Raw genomic sequence first — 21,241 nt, forward strand, 5'->3', positions numbered from 1 at the left:
CTGTAACCAAGAGAAAATGGGGAGATCAAAATTTAAACTATATTCAAATAATCTGGAAGATAAAAAACATTTTGCAATAAAGTATGTTAGATCATTATTATAAACTATAGCAACATTAGTCACTATAATTTTAGTTAAAATAGTGAGCAGAAATGTGTACCTATGAGGAATTAACCAACTTTGATAGTCTGGCCTAAAGGAATTCTTGTAATTAGCTAAAACCAATTCAGATACTATTCCCAATGATACAGCACCCTCTACAGCTCTCTAATAAAAATGAAAATATTTTCATTAAAGAATTGCGTTAAATTCCTTAATGTTTTTTGAAAAAAGGCTTTATTAATAAAATACTGTGAAATCTATGCTAAGTATAAATATTTTTGTCCTTCCATTTGCAAATTCTTCATTCTCACTGTCTTTTTAAATTCAACAAGTTTGTGTTTTTGCAAGATATATTTTCATTAATATCTGCTGACTATACCCCAGAAACACAGGCATATTATTAAACATCACTGCAACATGTTATACTGCTATGAATACAAATCAGTAACTATGGATTGCCCAGGTAATTCTGATTTAAACATTCGTCTCATCACCCTTGAAAAGCAGTACATATACAACTTTGCAAATAATCATGCCAGTTACTCTACAAACAAAAATAGTTCCTAAGGCTAATGACCTTTAGACACTCTAATAAAGTACAGGTCTCAATATAACTTAACTATTTCATTTATAAAGTATCAGATTTCCTAAGTAGTGAAGTATAATCTAAAAGTTGGTTTATCTCAATCACCTGGCTGAACATTATCATACAAACAATAAAATCATCAACTGATTCATTAAATGGCAATATGGTGTTCACTTTAGTTTCCCAAAACCAAAGCTTTTAATTCTTTTTGAAAATGACTTGGCAGTGGTTTCCAAATAGCAAGTTATATGCATTGCTGAGTGCTGAAAAGTTTTTTTGTTAAAAACAAAACACAAAACAGATTCCCAGCCCCTAAAGATTCAGCAGCCGGGGAGCCTAAACCAAAAATATGCATTTTTCCCTCCAAAGTCCCTACATAGTATGACCTATGGAACCTCCACCTGTAAACTTCTTCCTCTTTAGAAATCAGAACTCTCTTGGAACACTGAAAAAATAAAATTAAATTTAAAAAAAAAAAGAAAGAAATCAGAATTCATCCTTCAAATTCTGCTTCAGTCTCTCCTTCATCAGCTTTTTCTGACCTCTCCCTAGTCAGCCTGAACACAAATGATGTGTCTCTCTCACCTTGTAGGATACACTACAGGTGTATCTCTACTACCCAACTTACCATAATGTACGCCCAAGTATTTGCTTACCCCTCTTTCCTTTTCTCTGACTTTTCTGACACCAGAAACTTAACTTTACTCATCTCTAAATTCCTAGAGCCTTGCACATACCAAAAGGAGAGGCAACACAACAAGACTGAGTACTCAGCATTGCAAAGCATTATTTTCAAATAGATGGATGGGAACGTACATATATAATCTCATTAATCCTAATAACAGCCTTACGAGGTACAAACTATCATTATCCCCATTTTACAGATGAGGAAACTGAGGAATGGAGTAATCAATTTGCTCACAGTCAAAGAGGAAACAGAGGTGGAAACTGAACCTAGTGCCCTAACTCTTTAACAGAAACTACACTTAGATGGCTCAGTACCATGTAAGACTTACTGTGTTTAAAGCATGGAGATAGAAAGGAAGTAAATTCCCCCTAAAAGTCCTCCTCTAGCACCCAATGCAGGCATTACATAGCTTGTAAACTTTCAGTAAAGAAATAATAGTAAAATAAAAGAGTCTTTTTGTATTGTCTATTAATGTTCTTTCATTGTCACTAATAAATAGTAAAAACTTTAAAAAAGCTCACACTTACGAGGTGTGGTCAAGTGAATCAGAAGAGCTGAAAGAAATAGTAGGTGGTAGCAGAGTACAGTACTGGTAAGAGGAAACAGCAGGTGAGCAATTCTGGGTTCCTTCAGGACAACAAAGTCAACATCAGGGAAAAATTGAGAGGTTTTTCTAAGGAGTCACGCTAGCAAGAAACCTGAAGCTCACAAATTCCTAACGCAATATACTGGTGTTTCTCGCCCAGCCTGCACCATTCCAGAGCCTATCCAGGCCACCTTTAATTTACAAAAAACCCTGAGAAAACACCATTGGTAGCACACAGCCAAGGACATCTGAAGCTAGAACTCAAAATACACTAATAAATGGATTAAATGACATATTTAATATGAGGGGTTTGGAGGGAGGGGGTTGGGAAAACCAAAGTACCTAAATAATTTCTATTAAAAGAATATTTACTAAGGCTACCTAAACTTCAAGCACCATGCCAGAAGCTGAGTGTGTAACAACAGGGAAAATTACCCCTGCCCTTACAGAATTCTGAGTCTTAGAAAAGACAGACATTGATCAAGTAATCACACAAATAATTATGACAGTCTATCACTTCTGCCACTAACTGTACTCTGGTTTCTCTGTCATCATGCTAATCTATCCTCAAAAATTCCCACTTGCTAAATCCTATGAGACCTTCAGACTTTTTCTTTCCCTGGGCAGCTACAGTAACTTTTATTCTGGTTAACAACAAAAGCATTAATTATTCCTCATGCAGACTGCTAAGTTACATACATACGCTCTTATTTAATCACAGCAACATCCCTGTACAAATTATTTCCTCCCTTTTACATATGGAGAAACTTATATTTGCAGATCGTCACATACCCAAGATCACAATAAATATCATAACCAGAATTTCACCTTACGTTTGTGTGATATCAAAGCCCATTATTTGACTCTTTTTTAGTACTAATGAGGAGACATGGTTGAGACTAATTTCTATCAGATAGCCATTAGAGAAATCTGAGTAATATTCTTGGCTTACTATAAATACCAACATTTATAGGACCGTGTTAAAAAAAAATGGTCAAAGATTGAAAAATCAGGCACAACTTGTAGAAAGGAAACAAGCTACAAAAGTAGAAAACAAAACTGGAAGTTATGTCACAGAGCTCATAATAAGAATTTTCTTAGCTCTAATTGTTCTTTTTGTTAGAGAGAGAGCATGGCTTAATGTTCAAATTAGAAAATCACAGATGGTGCTCCCTTTGGCAGCACATACACTAAAAAAAAAAAGAAAATCACAGATGTACTACCTAAAAACATGTTTACTGGCAATTTTTCATTCATTCCCTGAAGACTTTAAGTTAAGAATTTGTTCAATTTTTAGTTTTCTATTTACAGTCTTTCCTTAAACCTTTGGAACTTACCAATGCTCCTACCTAAATTTAAAACCGTAACACATAATGATATCATCATATCAATATTTCAAGTGTTCCACAAAGACTAAATTCCAGATACTGGACCTTTCTAGCTAAACACATTTGAGAGATGTGCCCTAATTAATCTCTTGTGATTTCCTAGCACACTCCCAAAAACTGTCCTTTCAAATCTGTTTTTCTCTCAAACCTCTCATCTCATGATACCCAGTACTCCAATCTCTCAGAAAATGATCTTTCTTTTTCTTTCCCAAAGTGAAAGCCTTCCTGTATGATTAGCTCCTTTATGTATCTTCCTTTTCAAAAGGACTGATCTCCTATAACCTTCTCCAATTTCTAACAAAATACTCCCTCCCCCTCAACTTTCTCTGAAATCTATATCCTTCTCCCATTCCTGTCCCACTGGTTCCCTGCTCACATATCACCTCATTTCCTCCCTCCTCTCTTCGCTCTTTTTATCTTAAAGTTATGCTAAGCAATGGCACTGTGCTTTCTGCTTACAAACAGGTTTACACTACCTTAAAAATCCTTTTAAACAATCTTAGAGTCCCCTTTAATTAAAAGAATGGGATACTGACTTAAAATCCCCAGGTTTCTAATCCTATCTCTGTAGCGCAGTATTTGGGAAACTTCCAGTCAAGGATCTCTCCAGGCAAGTCAGGGTTCCCATCTAATGATGCTGATGAATACATCTTATAATTGGTAAGAGAACTGCAGTTAAAAATACACATATGAGTCTCCTAAAACTAACCTATAATAATTAATACAATTCCAATTTAACTCCAATTTAAATACCGATGAACCTTATGACAAGGAGATCCCAAGACAAGTAAGAGAAAGGCCCAAAAGAGTCAAATTAACTAGGAAAAAGGACCTTGAAAGCAGTATGCCTAAGTGAAGTGAGAGAGAAAGACATTTACTTAAAGAGAATGATCTCACTTATATGTTGTCTCTAACAAAAAACAGCTCTTCATAGATACGAGATCAGATTGGTGGCTGTGAGGAAGAGGAAGATGTAATGGGTGAAGGGGGTGGAAAGGCACAAACTTCCAGTTATAAAATAAGTAAGCTATGGGGATGCTATGTATAGGATAGTAACTATATTAATAATATTGTGTATTTGAAAGTTTCTAAGAGAACAGATCTTAAAAGTTCTCATCTTAAGAAAAAGATTTAGTAGCTATGTATGCTGACATGTATTATTAATTAACTATGATCATTTCACAATAGAAATTGACAGAGGAGAGACCAAATGACAGAATATATATAACATACCATCTATATAAAATTTCAGAAACTCTAAATTATGGTAGTTTTTATTTTTCTTTGTGGGCAAAGTGTAAAAACAGGGATGGTAAGGACAAACAATTTTAAAATTATGATTATGAAGAAGCAGAGGCTGGAGAACAGTATCTAAAAGGGACTCAAAGGAGGCTTCAATTATATCTATGACAGATTATTTTTAAGATTATATGTAAAATGGCTATATTAACCTTTGTTAATCCAGGACATGGGTACATGGTTATGATTTAAACTGCTCATATTTCTCCATTTATCTGAAACATTGCATTTTTAAAATGAGGGAGCCTTCCTTGGGTCCCAACAGTTCAAGATACTCTGAACTCCTCTCCAGCTAAAACCAAATAAAAATGGTGGATGAAGTATTTCTACATTTTTAATGTACTCCTGAGCTTACAACAAATTAAGAAATCCTCAGAAGCTAATAGGAAACCAAAGCAGGGATCCACCAAGATTAAAAACGGCACTTATGCATTTACCCAAGAGACATCTGCCAATCCCAGGTGACCTTGAATTTCCATTCTGATGGCTGCCCAAAGGTAAAAAGACACAAGATATAATCAGGAATCTCCTAAGATGGGAACTAACAGGACATCCCTCCACATAAATCTGAGTACAGGTAAACCATTAAAAAACAAAAACCTTAGTACAGGTAAACATAAAATTTATTACAGGTAAACCATTAAAAAACAAAAACCTGAGTACAGGTAAACATAAAACTTAGTACAGGTAAACCATTAAAAACAAAAAGAAAAACAGAGAGGGAGGAAGAAGAGAGGGAGAAAGAAACTTCATAGCCTGGATCTTAGTGATAGGTAAAAGTAGAAAATTACTACAACTGATAACCATGAACAAGCCTTCAAACAAGTTTCTGCTTCATTTCAACAGGACCCATGTGGCCCAAAAACTTCAAGCCAATAAATTTAAAGTAGTCCTGTGTTGGTCATGCACAATAACCCAGGTTTCAGACTTTTCCAGAATCACCTCCCACAGCTAATATTCAAAAACTTTTAAACAAGTGAGAAAACGTGTCATCATGAGTCTGCAAAATAATAAATTAAGCAATCAAACCAACAAAACTCTTAAATATTGGAAACGTTCAGAAACACAGTACAAAATGTTTAAAAGAACTTAAAACTATATGATGCAAACCTAATTTTAAAAACCCTTTGCATATCAAATTATACTATCAACAGAACAAAAAATCAATTCACAGAATGGGAAAATTTTTACCAATCATACATATGATAAGGGAGTAACCACCAGAATCTATAAAGGATCCCTAAAACTCAACAACAGAGAAACAAAGAACTCAATTTAAAAATGAGCAAAGAACGCGAATATATATTTCTTTTATATTCAAGATTTTTTTTTTTTTTTTTAATGAGAAAGGGAGAGAAAGCATAGAGGGAGAGGGAGAAGCAGATGCCCTGCTGAGCAGAGAGCCTGACACGGGACTCAACTCAAAGACCTTGAGATCATGACCTGACCAGAAAGCAAATACTTAACTGACAGAGCTACCCAGGCACCTCAGGAATATACATTTTCTCCAAAGACATACGAACTTGGGCAAGTAAGAACATAAAAAGATTCCCAACATCACTCATTAGGGAAATGCAAATCAAAACTACAATGAGATTGTACTTTACATCTAGAAGAATGACAAAGAAAGACAAAGACAGAAAGGAAAGAAAGGAACAGTTGTTGACAAAGATGTGGAGAAACTGGAACCCTTGTCCATTACTGGTGGGAATGTAAAACATGTAGGTTTGGTTTGTTTGTTTGTTTTAAGATTTTATTTATTTATTTATTTGACAGAGAGAGAGAGAGAGAGAGCGGAGCACGCACAAGCAAGGGGAGTGGCAGGCAGAGGGAGAAGCAGGCTCCCCATGGAGCAAGGAGCTGGATGCAGGGCTTGATCTCAGGACCCTGGGATCATGACCTGAGCCGAAGAAAGGTGTTTAACTGACTGAGCCACCCAGGCACCCCAACATGTAGTTTTTTTAAAATGCAGCTACTATGAAAGACAGTATGTTAGTTCCTCAAAAATTAAACACAGAACTAGCACACAAGACAGCATTCCACCTCTAGGTATATACTCAAAAGAATGAAAAGCAGGGCTCAAACAGACCATATACCAATGTCCATAGCAGTATTACTCCCAAAAGCCAAAAGGTGTAAACAACCACATGTCCACTGACGGAGCAATAAATAAACAAAAGTTAGTATGCATACACAGATAATGGCATATATTCAGCCTTAAAAAGGAATGAATTTCTGATACATGCTACAACAGGAATGAATCTTGGAAACAATCTGCTGCATGAAATAAGCAAGAAATAAGAAAAATGCCATATAATTCCACTTATATAAGGTATCTAAAACAAACTCATAGAGAAAGAAAGTAGAATAGTGCTTGCCTTGGGTGGGGTGAGGGGAGAAATGGGGAATTATTATTTAATGAGTACAGAGTTTCAGTTTGGGATAATGGAAAAATTCTGGAGATAGTGGTGAAGGCTGTACAACTATATGCAAGTACTTAAAAATGGTAAAAGTAAGTAGCAAGATAACACAGCAGATCTCTTAGGAACAACATACAAGAAAAATTTCAACATTTTATAAACATATATCTCACTTAGATGGTAGTTACAGAGAGTATATACAACAGCCCAAACTCATCAAACTAGACACCTAAGATTTGTGAATTTTATTGTATATGCCTCAAAAAATGTTAAAAACTCAATGGATAGATTAAAAGGCACGTAAGAGGGTGCCTGGGTGGCTCAGTGGGTTAAGCCTCTGCCTTTGGCTCAGGTCATGATCTCAGGGTCCTGGGACTGAGGCCCGCATTGGGCTCTCTGCTCAATGGGGAGCCTGCTTCCCCCCCCCCCGCCTGCCTCTCTGCCTACTTGTGACCTCTCTCTCTCTGTCAAATAAATAAATAAAATATTTTAAAATAAATAAATAAATATATACATACACACACACATATTAAAAAAAGGCATTTTTTTTAATATAGGAGAAAACTGAAAAGAGATACAAAAAATTATTCAAAATGTAGAGAGGTACAAACATTAAAAGTCTTGGAGGACAAAGTAAAGGTTAGAGCCCCAGGAAACTAACCTACACAAAACCATTATCATCTAGGCTTCCTCACCCTCTTCCCCTAGCCCCAGCATGTGGCACCTTTTCTTCACCAAAAGCCACAACTCCAGTCAGGCTGCTCTCTCCTACAGCTGCAGCTCTCTCAAATTCTTCACTCTCCCTCCCTGCACATTCAGGCCCCAACAAAAGCTTCCCTATCCACTGCGGTTCCCTTAGACCTTACCCCAATGCAACACTGTGGTTCCCTTAGACCTTACTCCAATGTAACACTGTTCAATTACTCCTTTTAGTGTTCCTTTGCCAGGATCTTGACTAACAGACCATCTAGTAAGGATGAGAAAAATAAAGATTCAAAAAATAATGGCAGAAGTATTCCAAATTGGTAAGTAAATTTCAAAATTTATGAGAAACACTAAAACTCAAAGTAAGAAAGCCCAATGAATCCAAACAGAATAAAAAAAGAAAAAAAAAAACAAACATATTACTGATACCACAGTGAAACTGAAGAATCCAAAAATTAAAGAGAAGATTTGAAAGACAGCCAAAAAAGAAAGATTATCTTCAAAGAATTAACAGTTTGAAAATGATTTCTTAAAGCAAGGAAAAACCAGACTAGGGAGAAAACAGAGTAACACTTACAGAGTACTAACAAAAAGTAACTATTAACTTAGAAATGCAGATCCAGGAAACATCTTTCAAGGATTAAGATGAAATTGAAGACATGTTCCTGCAAATAAAAGCTAAATAAAAACTTTTTTTTAAAAGAATTTATTTATTTATTTGACAGAGAGAGATCACAAGTAGGCAGAGAGGCAGGCAGAGAGAAAGGAGGAAGCAGGCTCCCCCCTGAGCAGAGAGCCTGATGTGGGACTCGATCCCAGGACCTGAGATCATGACCTGAGCCGAAGGCAGTGGCTTAACCCACTGAGCCACCCAGGCGCCCTAAATAAAAACTCTTAACTATGGAAACACTCCTCCTTTAGGAAATTCTGAAGGATATAACCCAAGAAGGAAAGGAATCCCAGATGGAAAGCCTTGAATGCAAAGGACTATGGACAAAGAAATTAATTACGGGACTAAATCTGAATACTAATATTTTTTAAATGATTAATTTATGAAATTAAAAGGTGCTTAAGATTTTGGACAATATATAGAACATAAATCAGGAGAGGTAGTTCTAAATTCTTGCACTGTTCTGGGACAACATATACAGATTAAATTTAGTATGCATATTAAAATATCTGCCATGGTCAAGAAAATAGAAAATATATACATTACAACACCCAAACTATGGAGAAACAAAAGATTCTCAAACCCCAAAAGAAAGCAAAAGGAAGAACCATATACACATACACAAAATAACAAAAATATATAACTTATCAGTAATCACAAATAAATATAAATAAACTAACTGTAGATTTAAAAACAAAAAACAAAAAACCCCGAGATTCTCAATCTAGATAAAAAGGAAATCCAACTTCGTGCATACAAAAAACCCAAGGGCATAAAAAGGCTGAAAAGAAAAGGCTGGGAAAAAACATGCCAAGCAAATTATCATCAGAAGTTAATGAAATTGATATAACTATGATAACAAAAGGAAAAAAAACAATTTAAAGTAAAGTATTACTAAAAAGAAGTGGATCATCTAATAATCGTTAAAGGGTTAACTGAAGTGGTATGTAAATACACAGCCTCCAATATATATAAAGCAAAAATGAGAGGACTACCAACAAATCCATTAATATATCTCTGTCTGTAACTGCTAGCTTATGGAGACAAAAAGACTTAAGCTTAATTTAAGAGGCATAAACACCTTGGCCCTTAACTGGATATCACATATTCTTTTCAAATACATGCTGAATAAAAACTGACAACATTCTAGGCTATAAGGCATATTCAAACAAATTTTAAAGAACTGATACATATGTAACACATTATCACAAAGCAATTAAATTAGAACCTGACTAAAAATGAAAACTAAAAAAATTCAAAGACAGGGTACCTAGTGACCCAGTCAGTTAAGTGTCTGACCCTTGATTTCAGCTCAGGTCATAATCTCAGGGTCTTCGGATTAAGCCCTAATCAGGCCCCCATTCAGCCAGGAGTCTGCTTGAGGATTCCTCCTCTCAGTCTGCAGCCATTCCCCTCCCTCTCAAATAAATAAACCTTAAAAGAAAAAGAAAAGTAAAACTTAAGGATGAAAGAAGAAACAATAATAGAAAACACTGACCCAAAATACTTCATATCAAAAATCTGTGATATACAAATCAAGTAAAAGAGGAAAATGCATAGCCTTAAATGCTTAACATCGGAAATTTTAGGTTAAAACAAGTAAGCTAAACCTCTTACCTAAGAACTTAGAAAAATGACAGAACCTACCCAAAAAGAATAGAATGAAGAAAATAACAAAGAGCAAAAAATGATGAAACAGAAATTATATATACAATAAATAGAAACAAAAAAATCCCAGAGTTGCTTCTTTATTAGTTTTATTAGTCATTCTCTGGAATGACTAATAAAACTCTGGCAAGAGGGGTGAAGAGACACAAGAATTTAAGCAGGCAAGATTAAAGAAACTGTAACTACAAAGGTCTTGAATAATAAAGAGATACCAGAAGAATAACATTATGCTGATAAACATAGCTTATGTCATATGGACAAATTCTTAGAAAAATAAAGCAAAACTAACTTACGAAGAAATAGAAAACTTAAACAGTCCTGCAACTATTAAATAAATTGAATCAGTTTTAATGTTTTTTCTTTAAGCCCCTAATCCAGATTTTACCAAACAGCAGGGAATAAATCTTTCCAATCTTACACTGATTTCAAGAGAATACAAAAGAGGGAACATTCTTCAACCTATTTTAGGAAGTCAGCATATATCATCACAAATATGCTGATACCAAAACCAGATGAGAACAGTGTAAGAAAAGAAAATTACAGGCCAAGCTTACTCATGAACAGAGATGGAAAAAAATCTTAAGACAGTTCACATACCAAATACAGCAATGGATTTTTTTTAACAATGGATTTTTTAAAAATAAAAATAATGTACACTATGACCAACTTAGTTTATCACAGGACTGCAAAGTTGGATTAACATCAGAAAACTAATGTCTTTCACCACATTAACATATTAAAGGAGAAAGGTATTTATAAAAAAAAAAAATGCAGAAACAGGTTTAATAAGATCCATGACTAAACTTTTGGCAAAATAGGAATGGAAACTTCCTTAACCAGATTGAAAAAAAAAGAATTCCCAAAAAAACAGAGCAAACATCACAATAATGTTGAGACAATGAAGGCACTCCCTTAAACTATCCATAAGTGTCAGTATATCATCAGAGTCTCGTGGACTCAATTTTTGGAGTTTTTTTTCTTAATTAGCAAATTTGTCTTTTTTTTTAAATAACTATAATGCTTGGTATTTTGTGATTTCTGCTCTCCTTTTTTTTTTTTTTTTAAGAGGGGGGAGAGAGAGCAAGAGAGACAGAGAGTGAGTAAGTGCACGCCTGATGGGAAGGAGCAAAGGGAAAGAGAGAGAAAGAGAGAATCTCAAGCAGGCTCCATGAACAGCAGGGAGCCCAATAAAAGCTAGGTCTTAGGACCTGAGATCATAAACTGACATGAAATCAAAAGACTGACACTTAACTGACTGAGCTACCCAGGCACCCTGATTTTTGTTTTCTTTTTTAGAGGTATTTCAAAGACTAAAGAGAAAATTTACTTTTTAAAAAAACAGAATAAAACTCATTCTGATTTGAACTCATTTATGAACCCACCAGACCCTTTTATAAAAGTCTAGGATTCATAATGGAATCTTAGTAATAATATTTTCTTAGATCTTGAAACATTTTACCATTTCACCATTCTTTTTTTTTTAAGGTTTTAATTATTTATTTGACAGAGTTTGAGATCGCAAGTAGGCAAAGAGGCAGGCAGAGAGAGAGAGAGAAGCAGGCTCCCCACTGAGCAGAGAGCACGATTACAGACTCAATCCCAGGACCCTGAGATCATGATCTGAGCCAAAGGCAGAGGCTTTAATGCACTGAGCCACCCAGATGCCCCCATTTCACCATTCTAAGGACTATTTCATCAGAACTCAGCAACTATTCCCAACTATACTATGGCTAAACTAACAACAAAATTAAAAACAAGAAATGGTGAAATCACCTAGAAAAGTAATCCAATAGCAAAACAAATCAACCCTATCACATTACCCTCTTTTTCTTTTACTACACTGCTCAAGATATAGCATGACCTTTCAAGAACATATAAAAGAAATATGGAAACAACACATTCCTAAGTCTTTTTTTAACATTACATTCAATAGTCCTGAGAATTCAGAATTTTAAAATTTCCACCCAAAATGAGAAAGAGAAAAAAACAGACAAGACACAATTATGAGGTGAATCAGAAGATGATGCACAGAACAGCATCATCAACAGAACAGAAAAGACAAAAGAACAGCACTCTAGGCCTGTACTGTCCAATACAGTAGCCACTAGCCACATGTGGTTGTTTAAATTAGTTTAAATTAACTTAAATTAAAAATTTAGTTCCTCAGTTGCACCAGCTACATTTCAAATGCTTAATAGCCAAATGTTGCTAGTGGCTAGCTGATTAGGCAAAGCAAATCCTATCACTGCAGGAAATTCTAACGGATAGACTGTTTGATGATAAAATTGATCATATAAACGTAATCTCGGACCCTGAGTCTACAGATGATGATATTCTACATCAGTGGCTCTCACCTAAGGCAATTTTTATCCCCCAGGGGCTGCCTGCAGTGTCTAGAGACATTTTTGGTTGCCATAACTGGGAAGTGCTACTAGCAACTATGGATCAAGGATAAAGATGCTGCCAAACTTCCCAGGACGCACATGCCAGACCACAATAATATCAATAATGGCAAGGATGAGAAACCTTGCCCTAGTTCTCTCAAACACAAGAATCAGTAAATGAACCATATACTTCCAAGGACAAAAGGAAATGATGGTATTCTCATCCAGTCATTACAGAAGAACTACCTCATTACCCAATATTCTGTAACAAAAAAAATTTGTTAGGTGGATATGTGACACTATTTTTTATTCTTACTCTTTTATGAGGTCTGCATTAAAAAAAAAAAAGATGTAGTTCATAAGTGGACAAATGTTAAAAGGCAGGTATGTATGTAAAGGTGATGAAAAATTCATTGTTTTGATCATTCTAATTGCTGTTTATAAACCTAAACAGGAAAATTATAATTATGAAGCAAAGAATTTGGCCATCTTCTCTTCATCAATGTTATGTACCACTAATGTTTCCAAAAGTATGTGTTTTGATGATTCTAGTGCAAGAATCAGGGTAACAGGGGCGCCTGGGTGGCTCAGTGGATTGGGCCGCTGCCTTCAGCTCAGGTCATGATCTCAGTATTCTGGGATCGAGCCCCGCATCGGGCTCTCTGCTCAGCAGGGAGCCTGCTTCCCCCCTCTCTCTCTGACTGCCTCTCTGCCTACTTGTGATCTCTCTCTCTCTGTCAAATAAATAAATAAATAATTAAAAAAAAAAAGAATCAGGATAACAAGGTAAAATCTATATATTTTTTAAAGATTTTATTTTATTTGACAGAGAGAGAGAGAATGCACACATCTAGCAAAGGGAGCTGCAAGCAGAGGGAGAGGGAGAAGCTGGCTCCTGAGACCCTGGGATCACAACCTGAACAAAGGCAGACACCCAACTGACTGAGCCACCCAGACACAAGGTAAAATCTATTAAAGATGCAGTGGTTGTTATCTAAATTAGTGTACATTGCATTTTAACAGTAGGAATGCAACAACCAGAAGTAATGACAGACTCCAAGAATTATTTGAAATCTGGAATCAATATTTACCAATCAGAAGTTGAATGCAAAGAGATACCCAGCCACACTCTAGATCTATGCTGCCCAATATGGCAGCCACGTGTGGCTATTTAAGTTAACTAAAATTAAAATTTTAGTGGCTCCACTGCACTAGCTCATTTCAAGTGCTCAACAGTCACATGTTGCTACCAGCTACTATACTGGAAAGTGTGGATAGAGAATATTTCCATCAACCAGAAAGTTCTATCAGCACTACTCTATAAGAAATTTAATTAACTCAACAATATACTTATTAAGTGCTTACCCTAAGGTTGCCTTGATTTATGTGCTTTGATGCAATGTTATCAACTGGCCAAATGTCACACAGCTGGTCGGAAGCCAAGAAGAATCCAAGTAGTCTGGCTCTACAACCTCTTTGTTATACTGCCTTTCAATTTCTAAATTTCAATAATTTTCCACATGTGCTTACTAATATAAGCAACAGAGTGGTTTTTCTAATATCTCATCTGAGTAGCTCACTACCATACTACTGCTGTTTTCTAATTGTTTCTCTAACCCCTGCCACAAAACCAAAGAACAAAGACAGGCCAGCTTTTTAACACTGTTAATCTTATTCAAAGATTGGGGTCAAATAATTTTATATTAAAATGTGGATATATTACAAATTAGAATGAAATTTCCACTGACCATTTTAAGAAAAAAGTTGAGAAATTTTGAGCTTCTACAAGCTCTACAAGCAAGGTATTCCCAGCTTCCCCCAAATATGTAGTCATTCTCCTTTCCCATTAAGAGTCACTGTGGCATTAGAACTTCTTAAAAAATATTAATTTATCCTTCCCCACCCTTTGTTAAGAATTTCATCAAGTCTTTGCTGAATAACTTCAACAGCCTCCTAACTGGTCTTTCTACCTCCCATCTTGCTTCCCTCAGTCAGATTTTCACATATCAAACCAGAGGTCTGTCAAGTCATCACTACTGGGTGAATTCAAGCTAAATTATTATGGCAAATAAGGGCCTATGATAACCCACTCCCTGACTACTTCTCTAGGTTCATCTCACAGTACTCCCTCGTTTATTCATCCATTTTTTTTTTTTTCACTCAAAAAATACTACTGAGCAGGGGCACCTGGGTGGCTCAGTGGGTTAAGCCGCTGCCTTCGGCTCAGGTCATGATCTCAGGGTCCTGGGATCGAGTCCCGCATCGGGCTCTCTGCTCAGCAGGGAGCCTGCTTCCTCCTCTCTCTCTCTCTCTGCCTGCCTCTCTGCCTACTTGTGATTTCTCTCTGTCAAATAAATAAATAAAAATCTTAAAAAAAAATTTTTTTTTAAATAAAAAATAATAAAAAAAAAATACTACTGAGCAAATAGTATGTGTAAACAAGGTCCTTGAACTAATACATATTAGAGTCTAGGGAGACCAACATGTATTTGTTAATCACACAAATAAATGTAAAATTTCAAATATGGTAGATGTTACGAAAGAACTACACAGTATCTAAGTGTAGGACAGATGAATCTCACCTTTTAGGAAAGCTAAGAAAGGCTTTCCTCAAAGTGACTGTGGAGAGACTTTAAGGATTAGGTGAAAGTGAAGAACATCCTAGGCAGAGAAAAAAAGCATATGAAAGATCCTGGGGCAGGATGAAGAACAGGAAAGCGAAAGACTGAAAAGAGGGCTGGTATGGCTGAGACAGAAAAAAAGCAATAGAAGAAGGATTTTAAGAAGCTGGAAAGATAAAAACTTCCTCAAAACCTTGCAAAAAGCAAGCATCAATAAAACCTCAATTCAAACCTGCATAATCTGTTTCTGAAACTACCGCTAAACTCTAGGCCTTCCCTTATTGTAATCTGTTCCTATATTTCAGTCCATAAATTACTACCAAATGCCTACTATATGCAGGCAATGGGCTAGATGCTTCAGACACAATAGTGAGCCAATGACAACCAAAAACAAATAGAACCCCTGTCCTCATGGAGCTTACAATCCAGTAGACGAGTCAGTCATACAATCAAATAAATACCATAAAGTGGCAGGTATAAATAAGTATTACTAAAGCAGACGATGTTATAAAAAAAACAATTTAACCTAAGAGTGGTCAGGATTCTTTGATAAAGTAAACAACTACATTAAGATCTGAAGAGTTAACATTAACTAGGCAGAATGGGGAGAACGATGTTCCAAGAGAAGGGAATACATACATGTAAGGTTCCAGAAGAAGGGAGTAACTCAAAATGCCTGGCAAGCTGTAGCCTAAGGCTAGCTTCAAGAGTGTGTGATCTATGTTTAACATGATACTCTGCTGCTGCCATTTTGAAATTCTTTTTTTTTTTTTTTTAAGATTTTATTTATTTGACAGACAGAGATCACAAGCAGGCAGGCATGCAGGCAGAGAGAGGGAGAGGAGGAAGCAGGCTCCCTGCAGAGCAGAGAGCCCGATGCAGGACTCGATCCCAGGACCCCGAGATCATGACCTGAGCTGAAGGCAGCGGCTTAACCCACTGAGCCACCCAGGCGCCTGCCATTTTGAAATTCTTAATAATTTTATTTTTGAACTTAAGTTTTAGGTGAAGCCCAATGGGACAAGAGAGCATGTGTAGGAGATGTGAAGACAGGATGGTGGCCTGAGACACATGCACATGCCTCAAGACAGTCTGGAGTGCCGCAAGCCCCAACTGCATATGGACAAAGCTGGGCCCAACTAGCAGCAGCTCCAGGACCTACCATCATGGTAAGTCACTTGCCTGCTCATGACCCAACCCTGTCCCTAAGATACCTACACAAACAATAACCTTCCAGTCTAAGCACTGACAAGAACTCAAGGAGTAAATTTTGTCAGCAAATTACAGAAGAAAATTATACAAACAGACACTGCACTAAAGCATTTCAGGGAGTTGTTAGAATCCTTCAGAGTTTAGAGTCTCTGGTTTTCAAAATTTCTACACCAAAGCAAGCATCTCCAGGCTTGGAAATAAAAATTAAATTTAGAAATCATTGCATTCAACAGAAAAGACACTGTTTTAGTATAAAGCTCTGGACAGACCATGTATTAATCAGAGAGACAATTTTATTTTTCTTTTATAACTGAAGGATATTTGGCAGGATGCATAAAAACACATCTTTCATTGTATATAAATTTAATCATAAATAAACCATTAAGCAAGCTACTTTGGGTTTCTTCTATAACTTCTACAAGTAACAAGAACTATCAAAAGAAACATTAAAATACTGTATAAAGTTACATCTAAAACTAATTTCAGTACCAAGTCTTTTAAAAAAAAGTTCTGGGGCACCTGGGTGGCTCAGCTGTTAAGCACCTGCCTTAGGCTCAGGTCATGATCCCAGGGTCCTGGTATTGAGCCCCGCATCGGGCTCACTGCTCAGCAGGAAGCCTGTTCTCCCACTTCCACTCCCCCTGCTTGTGTACCCTTCTCTTGCTGTGTCTCTGTCAAAGAAATAAATAAAATCTTTAAAGAAAAAAAAAGTTCTGTAAGAATCATCAGCTAAAATTTGTATTTATAATTAATCAGAAATGTATCCCATAGTTGTCACAGCCTATAAAATTTAACTCTAGTAATAGCTGCAACAATAAAAAGATCCTACTCAAAATAATTATCAAACAATTACAATCTTGGGGTACCTGGGTGGCTCAGTGGGTTAAACCTCTGCCTTCGGCCCAAGTCATGATGCCAGGGTCCTGGGATCAAGCCCCACATCGGGCTCTCTGCTTTGTGGGGAGCCTGCTTCCTCCTTTCTCTCTCTGCCTGCCTCTCTGCCTACTTGTGATCTCTGTCAAATAAATAAATAAGGGGCGCCTGGGTGGCTCAGTGGGTTAAAGCCTCTGCCTTCGGCTCGCTACATGATCCCAGGGTCCTGGGATCGAGCCCTGCATCAGACTCTCTGCTCAGCAGGGAGCCTGCTTCTCTCTCCCTCTCACTCTCTGCCTACTTGTGATCTCTGTCAAATAAATAAATCTTTAAATAAATAAATAAATAAAATATTTTTTAAAATTAACAATCTTGCATTTGCCAAGAGCGAATGACATCACTTTCAACTATAGCAACTGAAAATAAAATGGCTAAAAGTAAAAATTTTGATGACCTAATAAATTTGTAGAAAAGCCAAAAATATCTTATGACCAATCACAATTCCACATAAAATTAAACGAAAATACTTTTACAATTTATAAGTTTGCTGCTACCCAGAAAGCATTATTACTCCTATTACATTTTGTGAGTATAAAATATAAAGGAAAGAGCGTTGTATTTTAAAGCCTCTAATGGCACCTCTTCCCTGCCTTTTGAACAAGGAGCCCCACATTTTCATTTTACATGAGGCCCCACAAATCATGTAGCCATCCCTGGCTGGGAAACAAAAAAAAAAGTAGACAGGATCTGGCTTATGGCTGGAAGATGAGACCAGGGCCAACAACCACGCTGAGCTTTCAGACCCCTATTACGGAAGCCATTAAAGATAGGAGAGTGAAATGAGACATAGCCTAGTAAATCAGAACCCTTACACAGAAGACAGCATTCTAGTTTTAACAATAAACCTAGGGGTGCCTGGGTGGCTCAGTCGGTTAAGCGTCTACCTTCAGCTCAGCTCATGATCCCAGAGTCCTGGGATGGAGCCCTGCACAGGGCTCCCTGCTCAGCAAGAAGACTGCCTCTCTCTCTCCCACTCCCCCCCTCCCACTCCCCCGCTTGTATTCCCTTTCTTGCTGTCAATCTCTTTATCAAATAAAAATCTTTAAAAAAAAAAAAAAAACACCCTAAGAATGATTATGCACCTTCTAAATTTTGGAAGTCCCTACTCTAGAATATTCTCTTTGTCATTTTATAATGGGCCTAATTTTTCCCACGACTATAAGTGAATAGAACTTGGCATGAGAATAAATCCATACCCCTTCTCCAAAATAAAGTTTATTGATTTTCTAATAGCTCTTTCTCAAAATCCTTTTTTTCCCTTTTATTTGCTAGCAAGATTATCCTTAACTAGCACTGATTAAAGAAAACCGCAGAAATGAGACCTGATTTACAAATGTGGTTTCTATTCAGCTTCAGCCGTGAGACAGCTTTTAATTTTGAGATAAATACAGAATAGTCAAGAAAGTAATCACAGATTTTAAAAATACATGCAACATTCAAATTTATCAGAATGACATATTAATTATGTGTGATCTGATGTTTTATGTTGTAAAAAATTCAGACTATACTGAAATGTATAAAGGACTCTTCCCATTTCCAATCCCATTCTCTAGACCCCCATTCTTAAAAATTTAGTATATATCTTCCAATTCTGCTTCTATACATATACAGATATATGCAGAGATTTTATTTAGAAAGCAAAAACAAGATCATATATTCTGTCCTTCATTTTTTACCAATTTGAGGTTCTTCCCATGTCCATTTTGATCTCTATAAAAAAGTAACACTACAATATATTAGACCTACATTTCTTGAGATTCAAGGATCTACCAAAAAGCTGTACCTTTTTTTTTAAATTTTATTTATTTATTTGACAGACAGAGATTACGAGTAGGTGGAGAGAGTGGGGAGGAAGCAGGCTCCCTGCTGAGCAGAGAGCCTGATGTGGGCTGGATCCCAGGACCCTGAGATCATGACCTGAGCCAAAGGCAGAGGCTTTAACCCACTGAGCCACCCAGGTGCCCCTAAAAGTTGTAACTTTTTATACTCTGCTAGCATTAAAGCATAGTTTGTTTTTTCTTATGTTACCTTCACAATGTGAAATATCATTTTAATCAAAGTTCTGTTTTTAGACCAGTCTTTCAATTTTCTATTCTTTTCCCATGCTAGCACTACAAAGTTTCAATTACTGTAACTTTTCAAAAATTGTTTATTTTATTTATTTTTTTTTCTTAAAGATTTTAAGTAATCTCTACACCCAACATGGGTCTTGAACTCACGACCTAAAGATTAAGAGTCACAGGCTCCATCCACTGAGTCAGCCAGGTGCCCCTCAATTACTACTGCTTTTGAATAAATCTTAATAACTGTACATCAAGTCCCCCCAACCCTTCATTCTCCTTTTTTAAAAATGTTATTCTCATACAACTGTTCTTCCAGATATATTTTCTAATTAATTAGTCACATTTTTCTCCCACCTCAAAAAAGGGTGAAGAGGAAAGAAAGATTTTGATTGACATTACATGCAACTTATAGATCAATGAGGGAGGAATTGCCACCTTACCAAATTAATTCTTCGAAATGATGAACATAGCCTTCATCTAATTCAGATTTCCTTTTGTATTCTTCAAATAAGCTATTTAGTTTTCTTCATAAAAAGTTGCATGGTTAATAGTGTTTAATGTTTAATAGTGTCCTATAATTTATTCCCACGGTTTTTATAACTGAAGTAATGAAGTCTTTTTTTCCCCAATTTTAACTTGATTATTGTTGATATAAAAGAAATCTCACAATTGGTTTATTTCTCTTATATGGTCACATTCTCTTATATGGTCACATCCTCTTAATGGTCACATTACCAAACAACTATTAAGAGTTTCTTTTTTCTTTTTTCTTTTTTTTTTAAGATTTTCTTTCTTTGTCAGAGAAAGAGCACAAGCAAGGGGAGTGGCAGGCAATGCAGGCAGAGAGAGAAGCAGGCTTCCCACTGAGGAAGTAGCTAGATAAGAGACTCTGATCCCAGAACCCTGGGATCACGACCTGAGCTGAAGGCAGCTGCTTAATCAACGGAGCCACCCAGGAGTCCCCATACTCCAATAGTTCTAATAGTTTAATTTCCTTGGATTTCTTTTTCTGGATATCACCTGCAAATAACTATCTTTTTTACTTTCCTTTCCAATATTTGCACTTACTCCTTTTTCTTATCTTACTGTATCAGCTCGCTCTCCAAGTGTTAAGTAATAATTATATTACAACTCCCTATTTCACTCTTAAGAATATCACCATTTACTAGTGGTCTGAAAAAACTTTATTGTACTTTTTAAGTCAATTCCTAGTTTACTGAATTTTTAAGGCTGTTAAATTTATTTTTTATTTTTTATTTTTTTTTGACAGACAGAGATCACAATTAGGCAAAGAAGCAGGCAGAGAGAGGAGGAAGCAGGTTCCCCGCTGAGCAGAGAGCCTGATGGGGATCATGACCTGAGCCAAAGACAGAGGCTTTAACCCACTCAGCCACTCAGGCGCCCAAGGCTGTTAAATTTTATCAACTGCCTTTTTCAAAGGTCTTTTCACATTTCTCTGGATCACTGGCCATGTTTCAATTAGTGGAGTTATGAGTCCAAATGTAAAATACATATTTAATTGAACTTTAAATAAAAATTCCCCACTAACTAATTTTTGGGAAAAAATTACTAGTGCCACAACAGAGACAAAAGTGAAATAAATTAAAATGGGGGTGCCTGGGTGGCTCAGTTGCTTAAGTGTTTGCCTTTGGCTCAGGTCATGATCCCGTAGTCCTGGCATCGAGCCCAGCATTGGGCTCCCTGCTCAGTGGAGAGCCCGCTTCTTCCTCTCCTCCCAGCTTGTGCTCTCTCGCTATCTCTATCTCAAATAAATAAAATCTTTTAAAAATAAAAGAAAGAAAAATGCTTACTCAATATAATGCATCTTTCCAATAAGAAAAGTAAATGCTACAATCAAAATTCTTAAATTTATGACCTGTTCATGATTGGTTACAAAAAAATAAAAGCACTGTACC

The 21,241-nt window shown here is 36.3% G+C and overlaps 1 protein-coding gene across 1 annotated transcript in view; it reads right to left on the bottom strand.

The window, feature by feature from the left end:
- Positions 1-21,241, bottom strand: part of XPO4 (exportin 4) — a 123,981-nt gene that overhangs the window by 96,562 nt on the left and 6,178 nt on the right. The window lies entirely within an intron of this gene.

The sequence above is a fragment of the Neovison vison genome, chromosome 5, assembly GCF_020171115.1.
Source record: "Neovison vison isolate M4711 chromosome 5, ASM_NN_V1, whole genome shotgun sequence".
NCBI classification, from domain to species: domain Eukaryota; kingdom Metazoa; phylum Chordata; class Mammalia; order Carnivora; family Mustelidae; genus Neogale; species Neogale vison.